The following is a 27,896-nucleotide window of genomic DNA, read 5'->3' as shown; positions in this document are numbered from 1 at the left end:
AAAATTATTGTTGCATGTTCTGCTCCCTAAGTCCACATTCATGACAGATCCAGTAGCTTGATGCTTAGGACAAGATTTTGGTTTCCCTTAACATAATTTTATGCTTATCTGTAAGGCTTTTCTCAACATTACTGATTTTTCTAAACCTCAGTTTTTAGGGTGCTGTTAGTGTTCAGCACAATGCCCAGAAACTGTATGGACTGACTGAGAAATATAGTTACTTTCACATTAATAACGAATCTCGCACTGAAGTGCCAAAGAAACTGGCATAGGCATGCCTGCTCAAATACAGAGATATGTAAACAGGCAGAATACGGCACTGCAGTCGGCAACACCTATATAAGACAACAAGTATCTGGCGCAGTTGTCAGATTGGTTACTGCTGCTACAATGGCAGGTTATCAAGATTGAAATGAGTTTGAATGTCGTGCTATAGTTGGCGCTCGAGTTACAGGAAACAGCATCTCTGAGGTAGCAATGAAGTGGTGATTTTCCCATATGACAATTTCATGAGTGTACTGTGAATATCCAATCTCTGACATCACTGCAGCCAGAAAAAGATCCTGCAGAATGGGACCAATGATGACTGAAGAGTGTGACAGAATTGCAACCCTTGCGCAAATTGCTTTAGATTTCAATGCTGAACCATCAACAAGTGTCAGAATGCAAACCATTCAATGAAATATCATCGATTTGGGCTTTCGGAGCCAAAGGCCCACTCATGTACCCTTGACGACTGCACGACACAATGCTTTATCCCTCGCTTGGGCTCGCCAACACCAACATTGGACTGTTGATGACTGGAAACGTGTTGCCTGTTCAGGCAAGTTTTGTTTAAAATTGTCTCGAGCAGATGGAAGTCTACAGCCCTGCGTGTCAGAAGGTGACTGTTCAAGCTGGTAGGGGCTCTGAAATGCTGTGGGGCATGTGCAGTTGGAGTGATACGGAACCCCTGATACATCTAGATATGACTCTGACAGCTGACACATACATAAGCATTCTGACTGATCGCCTGCATCCATTCTTGTCTGTTGTGCATTCCAGCGAACTTGGACAATTCCGTCAGAACACGCCACACATCCAGAATTGCTACAGAGTGGCTCCAAGAATGCTTTTCAATGCTTAAACACTTCCACTGGGAACGTGCTCATCAGAAGAGATCTCCACCCCCTTTCCTTACAGATTTATGGACAGCCCTGCAGGATTCATGGTGTCAATTCCCTCCAGTATTATCTCAGGCATTAGTTGAGTCCATGCCATGTTGTGTTAAGATCCTTCTGCATGCTCACAGGGGCTCTACACCACATTAGGCAGGTGTACTAGTTTCTTTAGCTCTTCAGTGTATAAAGTTTGAGGATCCTGAGGTCAAAACTGTCCTCAGTGGGTGCAGAATCTCCTTACTCTTGATGGTCAGTGAACAGGTCATATGTCTTGTCGGCATAGGATTCTACCTCCTCTACTTTTTAAGAAGTGATCTCTTCTTGTACAAAGGCAACAAAATTAATTTTAGAAGGCAAGTCATCCATGCTTCACCATTGCCTTTATTTCATAAGAGGTGGTCTTATAAATGCATCTGTGTGTGTGTGTGTGTGTGTGTGTGTGTGTGTGTGTGTGTGTGTTCATTCTCTCCTGCAGTGTTAAATGTGGAGTAGAGTAAACTTATTGTAATAATAAAATAAAAACAAATAATATTAATAAGACCAGCTATCCAAATGATGAGCCTGAAGTCATAACTTCCACCACAGTCAAGTTCTTAATTAATTGTTCTGTATATATTGTGTTATGCTAAAGAGTGTTTTTGCCATATGCCATCACCTCACTACATGTATGGGTATAAACAGTTTTAAGGGCACTGTTGGACCAAATAGTTGTGTTGCACAATTCAAGTGTAAGTTAATTTCTAAAAGTTTTCTTAACATCCTTTACCAAGAGAAATTTCACAAGAAGAGAATCATATTAATATTGAACGTAAATGTGAGCATTATAAAAACTTTTCTGAAACATTTGTATGGATAGTAGCTCTATATGGAAGTGAAATGTTGATGATAAGTGGTATATTTAAGAAGAAACATTGTGCTACAGAAGAATGCTGAAGATAAGTTGGTGTAATCTACACCCTCCTTCCCAGTCTCAGCTATTGTCCACATTAGTCTTTTATGAAGATTTGAGAGAAGTGAAGATTACAATAAACTTTCTAGTTTACTTATCTTTTCACGTAGAATTGGGTCCAGTTCTTCTTGTCTAGGGGTCTGATTCTTGAAGCTGAAATTAACACATTTTAGGTCCTCGTGGCTGAATTGATCGAAATAAATTTCCTGATTGTTGTTGCAGAATTTTTGTTGTTACATTAATATATTTTGTCATATTTTAGTATATCGTACAGCGTTTTGATTTTTCACATTAACAAAGCAAAAATTACTTTGTACTAATGTAAAGAATTATTAGAGGAAGCATCTAGTCTCAATCAATAGTTGCACACTCTCCTTGAGTACACACACTGTCGTGATGACCAGGGGTACTCAAAACAGAGTTAAGCATGAGTTTGCACACAACTCAAGTTCCAGTGAAATACAATAATGCAATACTTAGGATAAATACAGGCCATCAGAGTCACAAATGGCATGGAATCATGACATAATCGAGTAGCGTGGGGGCTAAAATCAGTGTGGGAAATCAGAAATGTATACGTCTTGTTCTACAGTCTATACTTGATTTATTATCTCAAACATAAATGTCTTCCACACTATTTGCTTACTGTTCATGCAAACTAACCTACATGCATAGAAACCTAAAAGATTCATTTACAACTGACAAAAAATATGTACTGAGTGTTGGAGATAAAAATAATTGATTGAAATGTATCACTACTAACCAACAGTGCATAATTTTATTACATTCTGATAATTATTTGTAACTTTGAGAGATGAAATAGTGAAGGCTGCAGAGGATCAAGTAGGTAAAAAGCCAAGGGCTAATAGAAATCCTTGGGTAACAGAAGAGATATTGAATTTAATTGATGAAAGGAGAAAATACAGAAAATGCAGTAAATGAAGCAGGCAAAAAGAAATACAAACGTCTCAAAAATGAGATCGACAGGAAGTGCAAAGTGGCTAAGCAGGGATGGCTAGAGGATAAATGTAAGGATGTAGAGGTGTATATCACTAGGGGTAAGATTGATACTGCGTGGCGAGTTTGACAGAGCACTGAAAGACCTAAGTCGAAACTAGATCCCGGGAGTATACAACATTCCATTAGAACTACTGATAACCTTGGGAGAGCCAGCCCTGACAAAACTCTACCATCTGGTGAGCAAGATGTATGAGACAGGCAAAATACCCTCAGACTTCAAGAAGAATATAATAATCCCAATCCCAAAGAAAGCAGGTGTTGACAGATGTGAAAATTACCAAACTATCAGTTTAATAAGTCACGGTTGCAAAATACTAACAGGAATTCTTATCAGACAAATGGAAAGACTGGTAGAAACCGACCTTCGGAAAGATCAGTTTGGATTCCCTAGAAATTTTGGAACACATGAGGCAATACTGACCCTACGGCTTATCTTAGAAAATAGATTAAGGAAAGGCAAACCTATGTTTCTAGCATTTGTAGACTTAGAGAGAGCTTTTGACAATGTTGACTGGAATACTCTCTTTCAAATTATGAAGGTGGTAGGGGTAAAATACAGGGAGCGAAAGGCTATTTACAATTTGTACAGAAACCAGATGGCAATTATAAGAGTCGAGGGCATGAAAGGGAAGCATAGGTTGGGACTGGAGTGGGACAGGGTTGTAGCCTATCCCCGATGTTATTCAATCTGTATATTGAGCAAGAAGTAAAGGAAACAAAAGAAAAATTCGGAGTAGGAATTAAAATCCATGGAGAAGAAATAAAAACTATGAGGTTTGCCGATGACATTGTAATTCTGTCAGAGACAGCAAAGGACTTGGAAGAGCAGTTGAGCGGAATGGACAGTGTCTTGAAAGGAGGATGTAAGATGAACATCAACAAAAGCAAAATGAGGATATTGGAATGTAGTGGAATTAAATCAGATGATGCTGTGGGAATTAGATTAGGAAATGAGACGCTTAAAATAGTAAATGAGTTTTGCTATTTGGGGAGCAAAATAACTGATGATGTCAAAGTAGAGAGGATATAAAATATAGACTGGCAATGGCAAGGAAAGCATTTCTGAAGAAGAGAAATTTGTTAACATCGAGTATAGATTTAAGTGTCAGGAAGTCGTTTCTGAAAGTATTCGTATGGAGTGTAGCCATGTATGAAAGTGAAACGTGGACGATAAATAGTTTAGACAAGAAGAGAATGGAAGCTTTGGAAATGTGGTGCTAAGAATGCTGAAAATTAGATAGGTAGATCACATAACTAGTGAGGAGGTATTGAATAGAATTGGGGAGAAGAGAAATTTGTGGCACAACTTGACTAGAAGAGGGGATCGGTTGGTAGGACATGTTCTGAGGCATCAAGGGATCACCAATTTAGTATTGGAGGGCAGTGTGGAGGGTAAAAGTCATAGAGGGAGACCAAGAGATGAATACACTAAACAGATTCAGAAAGATGTAGGTTGCAGTAGGTACTGGGAGATGAAGAAGCTTGCACAGGATAGAGTAGCATGGAGAGCTGCATCAAACCAGTCTCTGGACTGAAGACCACCACAACAACAGCTGATAATTATTTACAACATTGTTAATAGAATGACTTCCTGAACATTTTACGTTTTCCATTTCTGTGTTGATCAAAACAAATCATCAGTCACAGAACATCAACCCAAGTCAAACAAGAATTAAAGTTACATAATGGATTGGGAAGTTAATTGCTATATTTGAAAAAAACATACATTTAGGGGGCATTACACTGTTGATAGCAGTGACTACTTTTGTAAACAAATAGCTCATTGATATTTATATAAATGCAAGAATTTTGCATAAGGGTAATTTCTTAGCTAACACTTTACAAATTTTAGTCACAAGACTGATATAGTAGGCAGATGCTTGAGTTCATCTCCCACCACCTATGATCTCTTACAAGTCACTGGACCAACAAGGGTGCAGTCATACAGGAGTGTGGGAGTGGACTGACCTATGTCTTTCATATCGTTCCCTAGATGTCTCGTCACCTACTCCAATGGATACATAACTTCCTGTCTAGCTTTCACATTGAATTCTGAAACATTGTTTTATGCACTAAGTACGCTGCTCAATACCTCTCTCACATCCCACAGAATGTGTTTTGCCTATCTATATTGAAAAAATAAGTATTCAGGGTTCCTGTCAGAATGGATTAGAAAGTGTACACACATATGGTGCATTAGTAAACAGAGCTAAATTCAATGAAAAAATGAACTAGTAAGGTAATATACACATATGTAGTATAGATATCTCAAAGTAACATTCACTTCGCCATTAGCAGTTTAAAATTCATTATGTACATAAGCAAGAAAAGTTGGACTGCACTGTTGCAGCATCCGACAAATCCCTACAAAATGAGGGATGGACCATAGCCCATGATGTACTGACACAAGAATTCTGTGTTTAACATACATATGTGTTTGGTTTGCACCTATGAAACTTCAAGATACTATTCCTAATATTTACAATACATATGAATAAAATGAGTCTTCACTCAATTTAACACAACACCTGTGACTTTACCCAAAAGAGTTTGTGACAGTTAATTTTGATCACTTTCTGCAGAATAATGACAATAATATTTAACACTAATAGCATTCTAAAATAAGAAACTTATCACTAGATATTTAATGGCTTTGTCACATTTCAAAATTGTAAAAGGATCTACCCACTTAGTCACATGGCATAAATGTATCAAATCTATTAGATTACAGAATTATGTAGTTGTATGATCCTACTAATACAGTGTATATTTTCTTCCAGCCTAGGGATCACTAAGCATCCATATTCAAAGGTCTTGTTTTCTATAATAAAAGTTAAAATCACCTGAGTTTTTACCAATTTGCTTTGCTTACCTGTAGCTCCTCTTATCTTTCCACCTACAATGGGCATTTCCATAAAATTCTTACTATACTTAATCTTGTCTCTAAATTATTCACATATACCACAAATCAGGCTACCTCTATTAATTAAATAGTTCCCTTCCCACTGATCTTTCTTAATCTTAATGTAAGGACACCCAAGTCTCAGTCATCATCTCTGTTATTAGACACTTCTTGTGAAAGATCACTTTCAGTTTCGTCATATGGTACTTCACACCATTTTATCAACTTTACAGGTATCATAAAATTACTTTAATTACTCATGTTGTCAGGTAAAGATTGAACACAATGAATAGTCTCCATAGCACAACTAACATCACTTGTTATGGAAGGAACACAAAACACACCACTGTCAAAATTACACTTCCTGCTCAGACCCCCTTTCACTTCATTCCACCAATTGGGGTACAAATTGTCACTAACCCCAGCTAATTTATTCTAGAATTCACTTTTTATCAGTATGATCCCGAACAAATGTCACTGTAGGGATCATTACGCTGCACGTAATTAATGGAAAACTGGTTTGACTGGACTGGTATTCCATGATCCTGACTTACAACATCATGAACATTGCTTACCTTGCCTGTATTGTCAACATCATTTACAAATAACACTGAAAATTCATTATTCTTAAACTCCACATATACCTGATACTTATCATCGTATTCCTTCAAAATTGCTTCAACAACATTACTGACAATACAAGTCTCATCTTCATCAAAGTAACTTATCTATATAATGGAAGGAAACATTCCACGTGGGAAAAATTAACTTATCTCACGTACACTCATTTGCAGTAAGCCACCAGTCTCAGACTTACCAACCCAGTTATGTTACAACTCTCATTCACATCTACATAAAAAATACCACCTAGTTCAGATCCACTACAGTCGCCACCTGATTTACATACAACAACAACACTGTTTTCGCCCAAGAGAAGATCATTAGTACATAATACATCAAAAGTATCACTACCGTTACGTTCTGCTTTTTGATTAGCAGTTACATCACCATAATTAAACATAGCATAACATTACCTCTGATCAAAACATAAATGACAGATCTGATAGTCCTGTTCATTTTCAGATACATGTACCATAGCATTAACACTGTTATTATTGTCTAATTGCAAGAGTAACTCGGGGGGTCCTGTGCTTGTTACGTTTCCTCACCCCAAAACTGTGGACCTTCATTGAGGCGCACTGCCCTTTGCCGAATAGATACTTCTGTGGTTCTTTCTTCTTTTAAAATGTCCATGGTTATCCCCATTATTCCTATCCTGCTGATGTTCAGAATTTCTCTCTTCATTGACACTTTGATCCTGGTAGAAGTTACCAATATCTCTGTTTCTGTGATTGCTGCCATTGTGATTTCTATCATATCATAAAAATGGTTCAAGACAGTTGTCGGGTCAGTGTACTAAATCCCGCTTCAATCTATCTGATAATCTCCTTTTAAGAGCATCAACGAAGGTCATTTCATCAAATGGTTTGTCAATATGAGCTAATTTTTTAAGTTCTTACAAAACTTGTTCAAAGTACCGTCCCTATTCCTATAATTAGGACCATTCAAAAATTCCCTTTTGATTCTCCCCTGTTCTGCTTCTGACCAAAATTTATTTAAAAATATTTTCTTGAAACTCTGATATGTTTCCCACTGACTTAAATTTAAATCTGCACATGGGAGCTTTGCCTTCAAGAAATCTTTTAACAAATTTAATTTTTTGATTGTCATTCATTCCTGACACAAAACTATCTCTGCAGTGGTGCAATAAATCCACTGGATGTAAATTATCTGATGGAAAACTTTTAATAGGAGTGTTAGACCAGGCAATACCATTGTTTGCACACAGATTTTGGCTAATACAAATTTCCTGAACTACTGAAATTTTTTGATCTGAAACATTTACATTAGTATCCTCTGAAAACCCATTTCTTAACTCTGAAACTTGGTTACTAATTTAAACTATCTGATCTTGTACTCTCTCTATTTTGCTATGGTTTTCAGTTAATATTTCAGTTAACTGATCATTAATTGCACTAAATTTGCTATTGTTGTCTTCATTTCCTCTAGTTTTGCCAAAAATGAAATGCAAAACACCAGTCTTTACTGTTTCTATGCTGACTACAATTGCACCTGGTTTAAACATGTCCTGATCAGATTTTGCAGCTTTCATTTCTACCTCACTTTTACTTTAGTGCCTATTCATTTTGTTAAGAAGCACCCAATCCACAAACAAATTAACTCCACAAATAGCTTATACTTATCTTTTGTTTTTGATGTCCCTGGTTGCATTTGTAAAGTACTCTTCACTTTCATTCGAACCGGTCCATCACTATTGGTAGTACATCATCAGTGTTGGTATAAAGATCCTTTGTTGGGCAACATTCAGTTTTTGCTCCATGTGATTGAAAATTTACTTGTGCATAAATTTCAATAATCAACAAAATAAAAGTAATTTCTGCAACAGACAAAACTTCGTTATTAGTCAATTAATCACAGATGAAGTCCACATGTTTAGTCTACCCTTTCCTTTCTAGTTGCAGCATTTGTCCAGTTTAGTCTTTTATGAAGATTTGAGAGGAGTGAAGATTACATTAAACTTTCTAGTTTACTTATCTTTTCACGCAGAGTTGGGCCCAGTCCTTCTAGTCTTAAGGGTCTGATTCTTGAACCTGAAATTCTCACATTTTTAAGTCCTCATGGTTGACTTGTTCTAAATAAATGTGCAGATTGTTTTTGCAGGCTTTTTGTTGTTGTGTTGAATATCATACAGTGTTTTGATTTTTCACATTAACAAAGCCGAAATTACGTTGTTAGCACAAAATACAAAAATATGTCCGATCACATCAGAGGCATGCTTACTACTTTCTCACTCAGCACAAATAACAACATTTCAAAGGGTTTACAACGTTTTTTGACAGTTGAATTTCTATTCATTTTGATTATTTTTTCACAAATGAGTCTAGAAATAAACATAGTAAACAGTAATAGATTGTGTAATTAATAGTGGAAATCATAAGTGTGCCAAATATTCATAGTTTCAAATGTTTCTAAAAATATTTTTTGGAACTGTACATTCAGAGCTAGTACTCATCGATTATAATGTCTGAAATAAAGTTTTCGTTTTTATATTCTTTAGCTGGAAATATAACATTCTGTGGATAACATTGTATGAAAGTTTTCAGAAAATCAGTTGAGATAATATGGAATTCTCCAAAATTCGAAAGATAATACAAGTATCGACAACTAGTGTTGGGGAAAATTAATGCTAGAGGAGGATGTCCCATTACACCAGGTGGCTCAAGTATCTAATAGAGGGTTACTGAATCAAACTGCAGTTAAAAGAACTTTACACACAACTTGACTGAAAGAAGAAAGAACTGTATCCCCAGCATGATAGACACCAAAGACGGTGTGCCCACCGTGGGCAGTGATCAGCGATGTGGTGGTCCACAAGGACCAAACTGCAATGAGGAGGTAGCCAGGCAGCTACCAGTTTGGACTCGTACACATGTACCACATGGCGAGTATAATGGATCTGGGAGATGTGTTATTTTCTCCCGGATTTGTCGATACCAAATCTAATGAGGGAGGTTGTAAATGTTTTCTTATATTTTTGTCATAATATTTTTTGTGAATTGTAATTTGCCTTATTTTATGATAATTTGCTTATATGTTCGAGAGTGACAGCATATTGATTAATATTAGTAGATGTGACGAAGAAAATCAAAGAGACTGGTTACAAGTGGAAGCTTGTGTGTTGTATGAAATGTCTTTGATGCTGGAGTCGTCTTTGACCGTAGTCAGTCGGCAGTGAACTCTCGGTGTGTGACGGTGGAACAATGTACAGGTCCCCGTTATAATAATTTGCAAGTGACCAGCAAAAATGAGTTATTCTACTACTTTTTTATATAAACATCAAGAAGGAAGGTATTTGAAGCACCAAAAATGAGGCAAACGCATTGAACCAGGACATTTCCGCAGCCGACGAAACAGCATTATGGAATCATGCTTTCACTAGATGACAAGCCAACACAAAAAAGTCAAATATCATGTTATAAACATTTCACGGAAAAGTGAGTACTGTCACGAAATATGCTAAATTCAAGTATATAAAAATAGTGAGCATATTTCAGGAGGCAGTCACCATCAGTTGGTGATCACCCTATAGGTGACTCGAATGGTACGAAGACGTCAAGTAGACTGCATTCAATCTTCTGCTCAGGTGGATGTTTGTAGTTTCTGGAGCCTGGGTCCAGTGTAGGTCAGCTATGTATATTGTGTACAGCCTTTCAAAGATAGAGGCTGGTTACTGGTGGCAGAGCTTGGCAACACGTACACACTGGCATACTGTCTGAAACATCTGAGCACACTGAAACATTTGAGAGAGAAAGAGAGAGAGAGAGAAAGCCTGATTTATGCCAACCAGGCCAGCTAGTGTTTGCCTCTTGCCATCGCTTTAGCCTGGCCAAAAACCAGGTTAGTGTGCTCGTTTCTCACCTTGAAGCAATAGTGACTTCACTTGACCTGCTTGCCTTGTTCGATCAGCTCTTTTGGCTACTCTGTTGTAGCTGAAAGGTGACCCAACTTTGCTTTTCAGATGTGGTGGCAGACTTATTTTGCAGTGTCAGTGTACTGAGTAAGTATTCTTGCAGTCTGAATGCGCCTTCCTACTTCATGGTGTGTTGTCACGATAGTGACAGTACACCTCTCCCTGTCACACAGATTCGCTGTATTGACGCCAGGCAGTACGAAGCTCGAGACTAGGGTGTGGTGCAACACTCCTCCCTTCTTCAGAGAGATCAGGCCTCTGGAGTTGTACCTGTTTACCTATCTGGACAAAAAATCTGAAAACATCATCTACAAGTTGGCATAACTATACAAAATAAATACAAGTTTTCTCTTCTTACCCTGATTTAGAATAAACCACATGATTCATTGGCTATTCCTTAACCTATGTTATATGGCATCATCACAGCACAAACCACAATAATAAGATTACCGCACTTCTTTCTCAGCAAATTCCTGTAAAAAAAAAAAAAATCATTTAACAGAATATATTTGTCTATTTGCTTGGTATTTTGCCCGTTTTACAGGTGGCTTGTTATTCAATTCTTGTTTAATTAATCATTTGCTACGGGTAATACTGTTCATTTATAGCTGATCAACTGATAGTTCATGGGGGTAGGCTGTTTTTTGCTTGGGTAGAGGTAGGATACACATGTCAAAATCAGAACAGCTGCTGTACCAGAAACCTGGATACTTGAGATTGGGATGTTAATGCGCTGTCTATCATGATACTATCATACACGGTGAAACATTAGCTCAGCAATTATATGTCCCCTTTGCAAGGTTATAAACTCATCATAATGAGTATAGGTGGTCTGGTTTCAAGGTGTCATTTAAATATGTCATTTTTTGGTTGGACAGCATATCTAACGGTCTTTCTGGCCAGTAAAATGAAAGTTGTGTCAGGTTTATTATTGTTGTTCCATTAATGGTGGCTGGAAGACAGAATCTCATACCTGCTATATCATAGGTTGTATCAATGACTAATATTCCACTATTTTGTAATTTTAACCTCGTCTCTCCTCTATGTCATCCCTTTTTGTAACAGTTTATTTTCACTACATCTGGACGAAACACAAAGTAAACCCAGTGTTTGACAGCCCTTTGGCAGTATGGATATGGCTCCAGCACTTTTCTCTGGCACCCTATCACTTCTGTTTCATCCAAGAATAACTGTGTTTCACATGCTGTAGTGTATCTGTCTATTTAGGTGATAAATAAATGGCACATAATATAATTTGTGAGGTCAGCTATGTAGTGAATTAATTAAGATGTGGAGTTGCCAGTCAGTTCTGAATAACCATGCTTTTGTTCTTCTTAGTAGACTTATTTTGTTTTGCAGTGTCTCCAGTGCTAAAGGCTGAAAGAAATCTTGTAATCCTTGTGAAATCTACTTACTGACAAAGATAATTTCTCCTTTCAATACCGATGTATTAAAGCTTCTTCATACATCGACCGATAACTCCCATCGGGTATATGTGACACAACTGTATTAAAGTTGTTTGATTGACTACAGATGTCTTGCCTCATTAGAGGTTACAGTGTGAATGCATTTTGACAGATCAAACATGAGAGAATTAGTGTCATAATGACAGTTTAAAAACTTCTTTTGTTTTGCTTCTTTGATGTCGCTATTGTTATTGTGAGTGCCGTTCTTCCATGGCTGCATCACACTTCCAAGCTACAGCATCTAAGAACAAGCGGCCCATCTTGCAGATATGCTGCACTCATGTACCTCCTGCACTTGGTAATAGACCGTTTCTCTCACAATATGCTGCCTGAAACTTGACTACTAATTAAAAAAGTATGTGAAATATCATGATTGTCTTTCATGTTTAGAAGGACAGTGAGTGTAACCCACTATTTTCTCTAAAATGATGTGTTACACCTCAACATTTGTGGCCCAGTATAGGCCATTCTACTTGTTCATATTGTAATTTTCTGGTAAGGCATGTCCACATTAGCCATGGGTAATTGAACCAATACATGAATCCTAGCTTCATCACTATGAAACACAACTGTTGATGTATAATACACCAATGATAAACTCTGTTCCATTGGTTTTACTGTGTGCTTCTGTTCTGAGGTTGTGTCATGCTGTATCTTCTGCAGGACAGATAGCAACTGCCATGAGTGTAGCAACATAGGATTTAGTTGTTCATATACTGCCTCCTGCAGTGCTGTCACCTCTACCCCTGCATCGCCTAGGCTGTCTGCCAAGAATTGCAGCAACTTTGCTATAGCCTTCCTTTCATTCAGTAAGTTCGGCCAAGTTTACACTTCGTGCGGGTCCCTATTAATCGTTCCCATAGTCATCTTCATGTATCCTGTTAGCTGTGTGTTAATTCACATATCACTCTGGTCTTACTTCATATATTTCGCTCCAAATTCATCAACTGCATTGTATGCCATTCCACATTTGCTGTGTATGTATTTGTACCTGCATTCTATTTAATTCCTGGATGGTTATAAATTGATAATCATTCAGTAACTTTCCACCTGAATTAACCATTCCCTCTTTCATTGTAACCGTTATTTTGAAGTCATCAGTCTGCTGACAGGTTTGATATGGTCAACCATGACTTCCTCTCTTGCACCAGCCGTTTCATCTCAGAGTAGCATGTGCAGCCTATGTCCTCAATAATTTGCTGGATGCATCCCAATCTCTGTCTTCCTCTCCACTTTTAACCCTCTACAGTTCCCTCTAGTATCATGGAAGTTATTCCCTGTTGTCTTAGCAGATTTCCTGTCATCCTGTCCCTACTTCTTCCACATTTTACATACATTCCTTTCCTCTGTGATTCTGCAGAGAACTTCCTCATTCATTACCTTATCAGTCCACATGTTTTTCAGCATTCTTCTGTAGCACCACATCCCAAGAGCTTCTATTCTCTTCTGTTCCAGTTTCACCACAGTCCATGTCTTAGTGCCGTACAGTGCCATGCTCCAAGTGCAGATTCTCAGAAATTTCTTCCTCAGATTAAGACGTATGTTACATACTAGTAGACTTCTCTTGGCCAGGAATGTACGGGACACTAAATCCGTCACATGACACAACCGATTTCTTAAAAGCTCATACAAGAGTCCTAACCTGTGATACTCTGCATGTATTTCACTTAATGCTCTTTCTGCCTCAGCTTCAAGATGCAGCTCGGTGATGTTTCTTCTAATGTTCATGTTTCATTTCTTACTTCCCATGGGTTGTAGGTTAGCCTTAATGTCCATTGATGGCTAGTTAACATGACACCTCCTGCCTGGAAAACAGCACTCTCAGTTCAAATTGTTGGTTCTTTAGTGTGTCCGCTACCTCTCCCCCAAAGAGGCGCATTCAGTTCCTCTCCCCCAAAGAGTTGCAACGTCACCAGAATTATTGAGTTCATTCTGGATGTTCTCAGTGTTAGTGTCACTTGGGGGAAAAGAATTCACATCTGTCTCCTTCCCTTCTTGAAAAGCTTGGCATACACGTATTATAGTGGCACATTCTTGTTCGCTTAGAAACGAAACACCAACCACAAAATTTAATGAAATACAACATAACCTGAAAAGCTCAACAGAAATGCATCATAACCCCACTACAATAAGACAGTGACATAAGTATAATATATATTACTCGTAAACTAACTTCATACATTCTGCCCCACTGATATCTGTCACTGGGACCTTAGTGCATAAAACACTCTGCATACCAGTAATTAAAACTTCCAGGCTAAGAGGCCGTGGTCCAATAGTAGAAAAACTTCTCCCTGACGTTTCGTTGCCAGCTGCGGGCAACATCATCTGAGGTGAGTCTACGACTGGCTGCTAGGCCGTGGAGGTCCTGTTTATATAGAGCGCATAGAGGGCGCCACCACTCGTCACTTGTTGTCAACAGTAAAACTATCTCTGGCTGGCGTCATTACTCTCGATCGAAGGTAATCGATTGTCACATCTTTGGTACAGAGTCGATCGCCATATCTTATCTAACTTCAAGCCTTCTTCTTTCCTGTTAAAATTATTGTGGTGTTTAAAAATCTCTACAGCCTCTCTATACATACGTGCATAATAATGCGATGTCTTAGCTAGCACGCTCGTCTCACTAAATTTTATTTCACGGTCACCCGTTTCAAAAACATGTTCCGCTACAGCCGATTTGTCCATGTGTCCCAGTCGACAGTTCCTTTTATGTTCAGTTAGGCGAGTATTGATACTTCTTTTTGTGGTTCCAATGAAAACCTTCCCACAACTACACGGAATCTTATACACACCAGGAGTAGCTAAAGGGTGTCGTGCCTAGCAGCCGCCGCGCACAAAAAACCACAGACAGTCGCTTCGTGTACCACGTCGCGCGTTTCCGCGGTTACAGACGGCATCGCCCACAAACTTTGCTTGCTAGATGGACTGCCTATCTCTTGCCGACCGTGCCGTCTCAAGCCAGAACTCGTGAGAGTGGCTCACAAACAAATAGACGATCTCTTAACAGCTGGTGTCATCGAACCATCTTTCGGATGGTAGGCCTCACTTATCCTTTTCGACACAAAAAGCGATGGCACCTGGCTTATTGTTGGCGACTTGGCGACTATGCTAAGTTGAACTCCCGTACTATCATAGACAAGTACCAGGTTCCTAACGTCGTGGATTTTAACCATGCTCTTGCAGGCGCCAAATATTTCTTGGTAGTGGACTGTAAGAGAGCCTATCATCAAATTCCGGTGGCATCAGAGGGTATCGAAAAGATAGCTGTTACAACACCTTTCGGCCTTTTCCTGTGCCAGTTCATGCCCTTTGACCTCACAAACTTGGATTTTTTCACCTGGATTTTTGTTTCGTTTACTTGGACGACATTCTTATTTTCAGTCCTACTTTGCAAAAGAGCAAGGAACATTTGCAGATTGTTAAAGGCAGTCTTACCACTGCCAGTGTTGAACTGAATAATAAGAAGCTCCAGTTGCACCAGACTTCAGTAAGATTCTTACGCTACATAGTGTCAGCTAAGAGCTTCACTCCGCCCGAGGATAAAATCAAACCTGTTTTGGATATTCCACGCCCTCACTCGTTTAAGGAGCTGCGCAGGTTCATCGGAACAGTTAACTATTATAGGAAGCACTTGCCTGCCGCAGCCGAGGTTCAGGCTCCCCTAACGGACGCCCTTGCTGGCAAAAATATGACCGGTATCCATGCGGTCCCCTGGATCCCTGACATGGAACAAGCTTTTGACAAACTGAAGCACCTACTAGCAAACGCAGTGACTGTTGCCCACCCGCATCTGCACGCTACATTTTTTATTACCGCGGATGCCAGTGATACCACAGTAGGTGCTGTCCTCAGCCAAACCATTGGAGATACTACCTCTCCTTTGCAGTCCTTTTCTAAGAAGCTCAACGGCGCTCAAAAAAAGTACTCAGCCTTTGATAGGGAGCTCTTGGCAGTTTACGAGGCTGTGAAACACTTTCGTTCCGAGGTTGAGGGTAGGGACTTCTACATTTTACCCGACCATAAACCTTTGGTTGCCGCTGTAAAGAAGCCTCCGACTGACCCTCCACCTAGACGCTTCCGTAATTTGGACTTAATATTGCAATTTACCTCTGACAGACAATACATCAAGGGTGCAGATAATGTGGTTGCAGATTTTTCATCTCGTGTCGGCGCTCTCACAACTCTGATAGACCTCTCTAACTTGCCTCGGCTGCATTCTGCCGACACGGACACTACGGACCTTATTTCCGATCACAGCTCGTCACTCAAACCTGTGCAATCCACCTTTCCCGGTGTCATAGGCGAGGTTTAGTGTGACGAATCAACTGCTCCGCTGCGTCCCTTCATACCCAAACCTCTACAGAGACAAGTGTTCGACAAATTACACAACCTAGCTCATCCAGGTGTGAGAGCCTCTACCAGACTTATTTCAGAGCGCTTTGTCTGGCATCACGACTGCCAAGCCTGGGCCCGTGCCTGCATTCCGTGCCAACAAGATAAAGTTTCGCAGCACACATCGCCCCCACTAGGCAGCTTCACCTCTCCTCCCAGTCGCTACCAACACGTTCACATCGACTTGGTGGGCCCCCTCACCACCTCTGAGGGTTACAGATACGTGCTATCTATTATAGACAGAACCTCTCGTTGGATGGAAGCTGCCCCACTACCCAATATTACATCTGAATCAGAGGCAGAATCCTTCATAGACACTTGGATTTCACGCTTTGGCTGCCCTGTTGGGGGCTATGTGGCGTCGATCCGTGGATCGATAGGCCAGAACATCATCCGTGTGTTATGTCTTGGAGTTGATCTTTGTTTTATATACTTCCGGGACCTCAGTTCTGGCCTAGTCTTCGACCTGTACGGTTGTCGTGTAATAAAACTATTGATGATTAGAAGAGAGAGCCATGGTCATTACCTTGCCACCTTGATATCTCCTTCAACTTTATAGTCATCCGAAATTATTACATAAGTCTGTTCTGTACCTTTATTTGTGGTCTTACAGAATGTTTAAAAAATAGAGTACAGCATTATTAGTCAATGGTTTCATAATCTGGATCAAGTTTTCACCTATTATTGTAACTTATAATTGGCAGAAATAATTTAGCTAGAAGCCAATGCCTGAACAAGTTGAAAATGGTTTAATTGGAATGGTAGAAGTGATATGGCATTAGTAGTTCTTGTAGACAAGGCCAAGTGGGGATTACAGTGGGTGTACTGAAGGAAAAAAGTAATAAAATTCCAATCCGCCTTATATAGCCTAAAAGAGAGCTCAGATCTTTTTATTTTATAGCTAGAGCAAAAAGCAAAAATAATTCTGCTGAAAGAAAATGAAATCATTTTGTAAAGACCTATAATCTGAAAGGTTAATAAGAACAAAGGAGATAATAGCTTTTTCAATGATAAAAATCCATTACGTGCAAGTGAGTTATTAATTACCTAAAGAGAAAAAGCCACAGTCATATATTACTTTACACTTGTTTACACAACGAAAATATTAATACATGAATGTATGTTATCACAATATCTGAGAAATATCATAATAAACCGACCATTATTCTTCCACTAGTATCTCTAACTTGAGAGTAATTACATCGCTATTGTATTGGTACATGTGATAACAAAGTGAAGAGTATTACAAAAATCTTTATGTAAAGTTGATGCTTCAAATGTCTAAAGGAAAGAGTTAATTATTGGTACACAACCATATGGTATTTAAAATATTTTCAAATGGGGCAAGATGAAGCTGCAAACCAATATATACAGGGCGAGTCACCTAACATTACCGCTGGATATATGTCGTAAACCACATCAAATACTGACGAATCGATTCCACAGACCGAACGTGAGGAGAGGGGCTAGTGTAATTGGTTAGTACAAACCATTAAAAAATGCACGGAAGTATGTTTTTTAACACAAACCTACGTTTTTTTAAATCGAACCCCATTAGTTTTGTTAGCTCATCTGAACATGTCGTTTTTGGAAACCCAGAATCTACTATGTAGGAATCAACATGGAATCCGGAAACAGCGATCGTGTGAGACCCAACTCGCTTTATTTGTTCATGAGACCCAGAAAATATTAGATACAGGCTCCCAGGTAGATGCTGCTTTTCTTGACTTCCGGAAGGCGTTCGATACAGTTCCGCACTGTCGCCTGATAAACAAAGTAAGAGTCTACGGAATATCAGACCAGCTGTGTGGCTGGATTGAAGAGTTTCTAGTAAACAGAACACAGCATGTTGTTATCAACGCAGAGACGTCTACAGACGTTAAAGTAACCTCTGGCGTGCCACTGGGGAGTGTTATGGGACCATTGCTTTTCACAATATATATAAATGACCTAGTAGATAGTGTCCGAAGTTCCATGTGGCTTTTCGTGGATGATGCTGTAATATACAGAGAAGTTGCAGCATTAGAAAATTGTAGCGAAAAGCAGCGGATAGGCACTTGGTGCAGGGAGTGGCAACTGACCCTTAACATAGACAAATGTAATGTATTGCGAATACATAGAAAGAAGGATCCTTTATTGTATGATTACATTATAGCGGAACAAACACTGGTAGCAGTTACTTCTGTAAAATATCTGGGAGTATGCATGCGGAATGATTTGAAGTGGAATGATCATATAAAATTGTTGGTAAGGCGGGTACCAGGTTGAGATTCATTGAGAGAGTGCTTAGAAAATGTAGTCCATCAACAAAGGAGGTGGCTTACAAAACACTCGTTCGACCTATACTTGAGTATTGCTCATCAGTGTGGGATCCGTACCAGATCGGTCTGACGGAGGAGATAGAGAAGATCCAAAGAAGAGCGGCGCGTTTCGTCACAGGGTTATTTGGTAATCGTGATAGCGTTACGGAGATGTTTAACAAACTCAAGTGGCAGACTGCAAGTGAGGCGCTCTGCATCGTGGTGTAGCTTGCTCGCCAGCTTTCGAGAGGGTGCGTTTCTGGATGAGGTATCGAATATATTGCTTCCCCCTACTTATACCTCCCGAGCAGATCACGAATGTAAAATTAGAGAGATTAGAGCACGCACGGAGGCTTTCAGACAGTCGTTTTTCCTGCGAACCGTACGCGACTGGAACAGGAAAGGGAGGTAATGACAGTGGCACGTAAAGTGCCCTCCGCCACACACCGTTGGGTGGCTTGCGGAGTATAAATGTAAATGTAAATGTAGAACATATAAACAAATACATAATCAGTGCCGCTTGTTGCATTGTAAAATGTTAATTACATCCGGAGATATTACAACCTAAAATTGACGCTTGAGTACCACTCCTCCGCTGTTCGATCGTGTGTATCGGAGAGCACCGAATTACGTAGGTGATGGACCTTAGGTACAGAAGAGACTGGAACAGCACATTATGTCCACATGCTAACACCTTTTTATTGGTCTTTTTCACTGATGCACATGTACATTACCATGAGGGGTGAGGTACACGTACACACGTGGTTTCCGTTTTCAATTATGGAGTGGAATAGTGTGTGTCCTGACATGTCAGGCCAATAGATGTTCAATGTGGTGGCCATCATTTGCTGCACACAATTGCAATCTCTGGCATAATGAATGTCGTACACGCCGCAGTACATCTGGTGTAATGTCGCCGCAGGCTGCCACAATACGTTGTTTCATATCCTCTGGGGTTGTAGGCACATCACGGTACACGTTCTCCTTTAATGTACCCCACAGAAAGAAGTGCAGAGGTGTAAGATCAGGAGAACGGGCTGGCTAATTTATGCGTCCTCCACGTCCTATGAAATGCCCGTCGAACATCCTGTCAAGGGTCAGCTTAGTGTTAATTGTGGAATGTGCAGGTGCACCATCATGCTGATACCACATACATCGACGCGTTTCCAGTGGGACATGTCCCTGCAGATGCTGCTCACCGACCGTGGCCCGTGTTTGTTACAACACGCAACTGAACGTTGAAGGTTTCAAGAGTCAACTTTAGATTACGGTATCTCCGGATGTAATTAACATTTTACAATGCAACAAACGGCACTGATTACGTATTTGTTTATATGTTCAGATGTGCTAACAAAACTAACGTGGTTCCACAGACGTAGGTTTGTGTTAAAAAACATACTTCCGTGCATTTTTTTATGGTTTATATTAAACAGTTACACTAGCCCCTCTCCTCATGTTCGGTCTGTGGAATTGGTTTGTCAGTATTTGATGTGGTTTACAAAATATATCCAACGGTAACATTAGGTGACTCACCCTGTATAGGAACCAGTCAGATATTATTAGTAGTTTTCTGTACTGTGTGCAATCTGATTCCATTTGTGTGCAACTAACTGAAATTTTGTGTGTGTAAGACTAATTTATAGAAAAAACATTAATACGAGTATGTATGACATGAATAATTAGGCAAGCTGGAAGCAGGTAAATTTAAACTAGAACAGCATAAGCATCGATACATAAAATGTAATTGAATTGCCGTTTATTATGACTAAATGACTACTGTGTATAGATTGGTTATACAAAAAGACTAATTATGTACTGTCACAAAGGTGAAACTAAACAAGAAAAGGACAGGTGATACTTTGAGGCAATACAAGAGACATACATGAAAGACCTAAGCACCTATCGTTAATGTGAAGATCAGTTAATTAAATAAAAACTGTTATACCCAAAGTGAAACCTTGGACACCACAACTCTCATAACTTTTGTTATGTGCACTTCAGAGACCAACTGTTTGTTTCCTAATGAATATGCTACAAAACAAGATGTGTTGCAAAGTGAGTTCTGTGAGAGAAAGACTCTTCAATTTTAATGTAGACAGTTTTTCTCAAGCACAAAGTTTGAAATCCAAAACTAAAATTTCATGTTGTCCACATTTACATCATTCCTTAATCATTACAGCACCTCATAGTATAATGAGGAGGGCTGTCTGCACTTCTAGATGGTGGGTGTGCAAGAGCTGCTATACTGTGCATCTTCATTGTGTACTTTCTTCAAGAGCACTCCATTTTAGCTAACACATGCACTTTTTACAAACTATGCCAGAGACGTTTCAAGTATAACAATAACAGATGCAGAGCTATTGATACAAAACACTCGAGTGTAACATCTGCGGTAATGTTTGTAAACAGTGAATTGTTAAGTTCAAATTCAGGGCTCTTTAAGAAAGTACACAATGAAGATGCACATGACTGCAGATATTTCAACATCATGGGTTTTATGTTAAAATGTGATAGATACTTAAAATGTATTTCATAAGAAATTATTTGAAGAAAAATTTCCCTAGAGGCCGTAGACCTGGAATGTATCTCTTATTTAGAAATACAGTTGAATGTTTAGGGATTGGCTTATTATTATTATTCTTTTGTTTATTATGGATAATCTTGGGTTCTAAAAAATGGAAAGCATCTATCATTGTTGGAATATGAAATTCATGGTCCTAGCAAACTACATTCTCTAGTGAGGCTATAATACAGGGAAAATGTAATTGGCCAGGGTGATGTAGCTGTGCCTTTGCATGTGTGTGTGGTCATTCTTCAGAGTCAAATAATACGTTTTCCAAAAGCTAAGCAATATTTTTGCCTTGTTTTTGTACTGGTCAACTACTGAAATCAACTGCATATATGTGGAGTGGTTACCTAATTTCTCATTTGTTACACTAACTGGTAAAAGTAAAAAATGTTTTAGTCTAAAATTGCTTTCGTAGCCATTGTAGTTCGGGACACGTCTACTGTTCTCTACTACAGTACTTACTCAGATTGTAACTGTAATTGTAATTTACTCCAAATGTTAACTTCTAGGTCAAATACCACAAGAACTTGAAGAACTGCATTTTAGTACATCCCTACATTCCACTTGCTCAGCCGTGACTTCTCACTCTGCTTTCCACAATACAACTATGATATAACAATTGCTGCCAGAGCTCTCAATCTGTCTGTGATGACTTTGGGGTTGACAAGATGTTAAACCCTAATTTTCCTTCCTTCCTTCCTTCCTTCAGAACTCTCAGTACAAAGCACATCAGAATAATTACTAGCATAGAAAGATAGTGGAATACCATGTTATTTTTATAATGTAATTACAAAAAGTAAATAAAATTATAATAGCTGATTTAAGGTACAACAGGCTCACACACATTTATTTTTGCAGTCGTTATTTAATAATTAAATCTAGGTATTCGTTTGAATGTTTGTTTATGAAACTGATAAATTGAACTTATCAATACCACATTGTGACTTTATATTGAGAGACCGATACTCATTGAAACAAACTTCTTCTACTCCTTCTTCCTCTTTTCCCTATTATTTATCCCATCTAATAGGGGTCTGCTTTTCCAGGACACGGGAAAATTTTATTTTATTACTTAATTGTATGGCTAGATACCCTTGCTGGCAACACGGTTGTTAAGGTAACCAAAGGGAGGGAAGTCATGTACTATCTGCCTTTGAGTTGTGTAAACAATGTTCTTTGTGTTACGTGTTTTAACTCATTCTTTGAGGCAGACTTTGGGGACCAGCCTCACATTTGCCTAAACAAGTGTGGAAAACTGACTAAGAACCACACACAGGCTGGCCTTGGTTCCAGCCCTTGGTTGTTAATCTGCCACACAGAATCAATCCAGGTCTGTCTCACCTCCATGGTTCACAAGCTGGCATGCTGCTTGTTACACCTTACAAGCAGATCATACATTTAAACATACCAATTTACCTGAATGTAAGATGACCCTGATTATAAGACAACCCCCTTATTTCAAGAGGCTTCTTGAGAAAAAATTATTTTTAACACATTCTGACTAATCAAAATTACAAACTGTTTTGTTGATGGAAAGGATTTGTCTAAAAAGTTAGCATTATGCCTATACTAAATTTATACTATTTATTGGTTGTCTACATTTTGATAAAACCAGGAGAAATAAATAAAATAAATAGAAAGAAATGGGTTTACATTAATTCATGGACCATTTCCTTTTCTACATTTTTCGCTTACTGACCTTGGTGTCCTCCCCCCACGAACCATGGACCTTGCCGTTGGTGGGGAGGCTTGCGTGCCTCAGCGATACAGATAGCCGTACCGTAGGTGCAACCACAACGGAGGGGCATCTGTTGAGAGGCCAGACAAACGTGTGGTTCCTGAAGAGGGGCAGCAGCCTTTTCAGTAGTTGCAGGGGCAACAGTCTGGATGATTGACTGATCTGGCCTTGTATCAATAACCAAAATGGCCTTGCTGTGCTGGTACTGCGAACGGCTGAAAGCAAGGGTAAACTACGGCCGTAATTTTTCCCGAGGGCATGCAGCTTTACTGTATGATTAAATGATGATGGTGTCCTCTTGGGTAAAATATTCCGGAGGTAAAATAGTCCCCCATTCGGATCTCCGGGCGGCGACTACTCAAGAGGATGTCGTTATCAGGAGAAAGAAAACTGGCATTCTACGGATCGGAGCGTGGAATGTCAGATCCCTTAATCGGGCAGGTAGGTTAGAAAATTTAAAAAGGGAAATGGATAGGTTAAAGTTAGATATAGTGGGAATTAGTGAAGTTCGGTGGCAGGAGGAACAAGACTTCTGGTCAGGTGAATACAGGGTTATAAACACAAAATCAAATAGGGGTAATGCAGGAGTAGGTTTAATAATGAATAGGAAAGTAGGAATGCGGGTAAGCTACTACAAACAGCATAGTGAACGCATTATTGTGGCCAAGATAGACACGAACCCCACACCTACTACAGTAGTACAAGTTTATATGCCAACTAGCTCTGCAGATGACGAAGAAATTGAAGAAATGTATGATGACATAAAAGAAATTATTCAGATAGTGGAGGGTGAGGAAAATTTAAGTCATGGGTGACTGGAATTCGGTAGTATGAAAAGGGAGAGAAGGAAACGTAGTAGGTGAATATGGACTGGGGCTAAGAAATGAAAGAGGAAGCCGTCTGGTAGAATTTTGCACAGAGCACAACTTAATCATAGCTAACACTTGGTTCAAGAATCATAAAAGAAGGCTGTATACATGGAAGAAGCCTGGAGATACTGACAGGTTTCAGATAGATTATATAATGGTAAGACAGAGATTTAGGAACCAGGTTTTAAATTGTAAGACAATTCCAGGGGCAGATGTGGACTCTGACCACAATCTATTGGTTATGAACTGTAGATTAAAACTGAAGAAACTGCATAAAGGTGGGAATTTAAAGAGATGGGACCTGGATAAACTAAAAGAACCAGAGGTTGTACAGAGTTTCAGGGAGAACATAAGAGAGCAATTGACAGGAATGGGGGAAAGAAATACAGCAGAAGAAGAATGGGTAGCTTTGAGGGATGAAGTAGTGAAGGCAGCAGAGGATCAAGTAGGTAAAAAGACAAGGGCTAGTAGAAATCCTTGGGTAACAGAAGAAATATTGAATTTAATTGATGAAAGGAGAAAATATAAAAATGCAGTAAATGAAGCACCCAAAAAGGAATACAGACGTCTCAAAAATGAGATCGACAGGGAGTGCAAAATGGCTAAGCAGGGATGGCTAGAGGACAAATGTAAGGAGGTAGAGGCTTATCTCACTAGGGGTAAGATAGATACTGCCTACAGGAAAATTAAAGAGACCTTTGGAGATAAGAGAACCACTTGTATGAACAACAAGAGCTCAGATGAAAACCCAGTTCTAAGCAAAGAAGGGAAAGCAGAAAGGTGGAAGAAGTATATAGAGGGTCTATACAAGGACAATGTACTTGAGGACAATATTATGGAAATGGAAGAGAATGTACATGAAGATGACATGGGAGATACGATACTGCGTGAAGAGTTTGACAGAGCACTGAAAGACCTAAGTCGAAACAAGGCCCCCGGAGTAGACAACATTCCATTGGAACTACTGACAGCCTTGGGGGAGCCAGTCCTGACAAAACTCTACTATCTCGTGAGCAAGATGTATGAAACAGGCGAAATACCCTCAGACTTCAAGAAGAATATAATAATCCCAATCCCAAAGAAAGCAGGTGTTGACAGATGTGAAAATTACTGAACTATCAGTTTAATAAGTCACAGCTGCCAAATACTAACGCGAATTCTTTACAGACGAATGGAAAAACTAGTAGAAGCCGACCTCGGGGAAGATCAGTTTGGATTCCGTAGAAATGTTGGAACACGTGAGGCAATACTGACCCTACTACTTATCTTAGAAGCTAGATTAAGGAAGGGCAAACCTACGTTTCTAGCATTTGTAGACTTAGAGAAACCTTTTGACAATGTTGACTGGAATACTCTCTTTCAAATTCTGAAGGTGGCAGGGGTAGAATACAGGCAGCGAAAGGCTATTTACAATTTGTACAGAAACTAGATGGCAGTTATAAGAGTCAAGGGACATGAAAGGGAAGCAGTGGTTGGGAAGGGGGTGAGACAGGATTGTAGTCTCTCCCCGATGTTATTGAATCTGTATATTGAACAAGCAGTGAAGGAAACAAAAGAAAAATTTGGAGTAGGTATTAAAATCCACGGAAAAGAAATAAAAACTTTGAGGTTCGCCGATGACATCGTAATTCTGTCAGAGACAGCAAAGGACTTGGAAGAGCAGTTGAACGGAATGGATAGTGTCTTGAAAGGGGGATATTAGATGAACATCAACAAAAGCAAAACGAGGATAATGGAATGTAGTCGAATTAAGCTGAGTGATGTCGAGGGAATTAGATTAGCAAATGAGACACTTAAAGTAGTAAAGGGGTTTTGCTATTTGAGGAGCAAAATAACTGATGATGGTCGAAGTAGAGAAGATATAAAATGTAGACTGGCAATGGCAAGGTAAGCGTTTCTGAAGAAGAGAAATTTGTTAACATCGAGTATAGATTTAAGTGTCAGGAAGTCATTTCTGAAAGTATTTGTATGGAGTGTAGCCATGTATGGAAGTGAAACATGGACGATAAATAGTTTGGACAAGAAGAGAATAGAAGCTTTCGAAATGAGATGCTACAGAAGAATGCTGAAGATTAGATGGGTAGATCACATAACTAATGAGGAAGTATTGAATAGGATTGGGGAGAAGAGAAGTTTGTGGCACAACTTGACCAGAAGAAGGGATCGGTTGGTAGGACATGTTCTGAGGCATCAAGGGATGACCAATTTAGTATTGGAGGGCAGAGTGGAGGGTAAAAATCGTAGAGGGAGACCAAGAGATGACTACACTAAGCAGATTCAGAAGGATGTAGGTTGCAGTAGGTACTGGGAGATGAAGAAGCTAGCACAGGATAGAGTAGCATGGAGGGGCTGCATCAAACCAGTCTCAGGACTGAAGACCATAACAACAACAACCTTGGTGTCTGAGGTGTCAATCATCATTGTCATCATCATCATAAAGGTACAGCTGTGAAATTTATGTCTTCGGTGTCACAAATGTTTGGCTACATCTTCCGAATATGTTGTGATTTCTGAGATTTTGGTTACCTTTGGACCTGACTACACAGTTGTTTTTAACCAAACATGTATCTGATTTCACTTCTACACTAATGTGAGAATGTTACATTGTCACATGCTTCCTGCAAACATGATGTCTGCTTGTCACTCTCTCTCATTGGCTATATAGAACTAGCAGCTGGTATATACTCTTTTGTTCCCAGCATAGGTCACGGTGAGCATTGTCATCATTGTAGCCCAAAACACAAAATACTCCACTTGTTCCTATCTAGACTTGATCGTCTCCTGCAGAAATGAATACTATTGTTGATATTTGTCCAATTTTAAAGTCAGTTCAGTCTACAAATTGATTCAGGCAAATTGCAGCTTAAATGTGGCAGATGTTCCTGAAAAGCCAAAGAATGTAGTTTACATTCCAGTGGTTGGCAAAATGAGTTACTTTTCCACTCACTATTCCTCTCCCCGCACTCATCTAGTTCTCAGCCAAGCTGCTATCACTATTACCACTCCAACACTTCCACAGTTCTGTGCTTGAGCAACTGTGAAACAAGGACTGAAATATTTTCTAGGGTGCAAGTCACATGTAACAATAGCCACTAAGATATACATAAAAGATCAGAATCGCAATTCTGCCCAATTCTTGAACTTTCGTTCCTCCCGTGATCTACTGATATCTGTTGGTGTTATATTCACAATGGTTCCTGGTGCTGCAATTTATTCTCACAAAAATTACAGAGGGCACATATGACTCCAGCTGTTTTTGTACCCCAAAACAAAACAAACAAACAAACAAACAAAAACAATTACAGTCAGTATAATGTAAAAGGATAAAGAAAAACTCCACTCTCCAAGTGGTGGCAGGAGAATGCACATATAAAAAAAAGGTGTTATGTATGCAAGCTTTCAGAGCCAGAGGCTCCTTCTTTTGGCAGAAGGGTTGAAGAGGAGGGGAAAGGGGTGAAGGAAAAGGACTGGGGAGATTTAGGATAAGGGGTAAAGTTCAGAAAGAACACACAGAATCCCAGTAGTCTCTGGCTCCGAAAGCTTGCTTATGTGTAAAACCTGTTTTTATATATGGTGAGTAGACTTACTTTCTATCCAGTTACATTATATTGTCAAAAATTTATTATTTTCATTGTTATGTTAACACTTCATGTATATAGACTGGAGCGGCAAGTGAGAATTTGTACCAATGCCAGGTGTCGAACACTGGCCTGCTTACTAGGCAGGTGCATTAGCCACCAAACCACCTTCACATGACGCTTCACACAACTGCATGGATTGCCCTGGCATGCCTCTCTCCTCAATCCAAATTCTCACTGCCACCCCTATCTGCTTTAAATTGCCCTTTATACATGAACAGAATTGCTCAGGCTCTCCATGTTCTGGAATGGCACCTCAGCATTGAATGTAAATGCTGGATCCAGCCTGAAACCCCAGTGCAGGAACTTAAACAAATGAAAGGTCATTAGATGGTGAG

At 39.3% G+C, this 27,896-nt stretch overlaps 1 protein-coding gene across 2 annotated transcripts in view; it reads left to right on the top strand.

The window, feature by feature from the left end:
• Nucleotides 1–27,896, top strand: part of LOC124712545 (protein argonaute-2-like) — a 303,522-nt gene that overhangs the window by 129,122 nt on the left and 146,504 nt on the right. The gene's annotated exons all lie outside the window — the stretch shown is intronic.

The sequence above is a fragment of the Schistocerca piceifrons genome, chromosome 8, assembly GCF_021461385.2.
Source record: "Schistocerca piceifrons isolate TAMUIC-IGC-003096 chromosome 8, iqSchPice1.1, whole genome shotgun sequence".
NCBI lineage: Eukaryota > Metazoa > Arthropoda > Insecta > Orthoptera > Acrididae > Schistocerca > Schistocerca piceifrons.
This window is presented reverse-complemented; position numbering and strand designations above follow the sequence as displayed.